The sequence below is a fragment of the Echinops telfairi genome, unplaced genomic scaffold (genome assembly GCF_000313985.2).
Source record: "Echinops telfairi isolate 266 unplaced genomic scaffold, ASM31398v2 ScPeMD7_5;HRSCAF=22, whole genome shotgun sequence".
NCBI classification, from domain to species: domain Eukaryota; kingdom Metazoa; phylum Chordata; class Mammalia; order Afrosoricida; family Tenrecidae; genus Echinops; species Echinops telfairi.
In genome coordinates, this window is record NW_022103901.1 from 30308493 (window position 1) to 30310505 (window position 2013).

A 2013-nucleotide genomic window follows, 5' to 3' on the forward strand; every position below is an offset into this window, starting at 1 on the left:
CCTGGGAATGACTATTGCCCCGTTCAGGACTAAGAGAAGTCAACAGAAGATTGGAAACGCTTCATCCTACTGTGCCTGATCGGTACACCCTGCTCAGTTTCCTGTCTCCCGCTTAACGTCTTCTTCACAGTTTTAGACCTGAAGGATGCATTTTCCTCCATACCACTGGCAGCAGTCTACCAGCCAATTTTTGCTTTTGAATGTACTGACCCCACGATCCATGATTCATACCAGCTTACCTGGACTCGAGTTCCCCAAGGGTTCAAAACCTTACCCACCTTGTTCAGGGAAGCTCTCAGCCAATATTTAAAGTTTTTTTAATTTCTGCTCATTCTGACCTCTCGCGTCTTCCGTATGGTGATGACTTGCGCCTAGCTGCCAGCTCTTTCGCTAGTTGCTTGCCGTTTTGTTGCAGTTGCTACAGGAGAAGGGATTTAAGGTCTCTAGGAAAAAAAGACCAGCTGCGTGTTAAGCAAGACATCTTGGGATAGCATCTACTGCAGCCGTTCTCAACCTGTGGGTCCCGACCCCTTTGGGGGTTAAACAACCCTTTCACAGGGGTCGCCTAAGCCCAACGGAAAACACATATTTCCGATGGTCTTAGGAACCGAGACACCGTTCCTCAATCTGTCTCCTGCGGGGTCCGTCCACATGCAGATACGCCCACATATGATGAGTACCCGGTATGAAGACTGTTATCCATGCTACACCATGCTTCAAGACAAAATTTCATTTATTTGTAATTAGAAATAAATATTTCACAATATATAATTAACATATTGTTTTTGTGATTAATCACTGTTTTAATTATGTTCAATTTGTAACTATGAAAATACATCCTGCATTTCACATAATTATATTATGATTCATAACAGTAGCAAAATGACAGTTAAGAAGTAGAAATGAAAATAATTTTATGCTTGGGGGTCACCACCACATGAGGAATGGTATGAAAGGGTCGAGGCATTAGGAAGGTTGAGAACCACTGGTCTACTTCAAGGTAAGCATGAGCTTACCTTACCTCGAAAAGCAGCCACCCTGCAGACCAGAAAGCAGCTCTGGGAGTTTCTGGAAGTGGCTGGGTACTGCAGACTATGGATCCCAGGGTTTTCAGACATTGCAAAGCCCCTTTATCAAGCAACTGCAGGGACAAGGCCACTAATCTGGGAGTGAGCTCAACAAGAGGCATTTCAAACTCTCAAGAAAGCCCTTGCTTCTGTCCCTGCACTTGCACTCCCAGATGTGACCAAGCCATTCCATCTGTTTATGCATGAACACAATAAAGTGGCAAAAGGAGTCCTTACTAAGGCACTGGGTCCCTGGAAGCAGCAAGTCGCCTACCTGTCCAAAAGATTAGACTCAGTGTCTTCTGAATGGCCTGCGTGCCTCTGAGCTGTGGCAGTTATAGCCCTGCTGGTCAAAGAGGTTGACCAACTCAGTCTTGGCCAGGTCAAATGCCAAGCGAACACAATACCAAAGCCTGTGTATACCACGCTTGGTATACACAGGGTGTATACCTATACCACCCAAGGCTTATCTTTACCATCACACAAAGCATCCACCCAGTTACATTGCTCCCTGATGACAACCCTGAGATGCCCTTGAACAAGTGGGAAGATTTGTTGGACATGTCCCAGTCCTCGCAGCCAGATCTGACTGACCAGCCTCTGCTGCCCTCTTTACAGATGGGAGGAGTTTTGTGCAGAAAGGACAAAGGAAAGCTGGCCCACAATGACCACCATAGATTCTATCGTTTGGACCCAGGCTCTACTGCAAGGCACTTCAGCTTAAAAAGCTGAACTGATAGCCCACACACAAGCATTAAGGTAGGGAAAGGACAAGTCAATCAAGATTTATTCAGACAGTCTGCCCTATCTGATCCCACCACACCGAGACAAAACACTAAGGGCGTGGAACAGAACAGCAAGGGGAACAGAGCAACAAAGTCCCCAGGGAATACCAAAAATAGACTTTGGGGCCAGGGCTTGGCACCCCATCAGACTTGACCAGAAA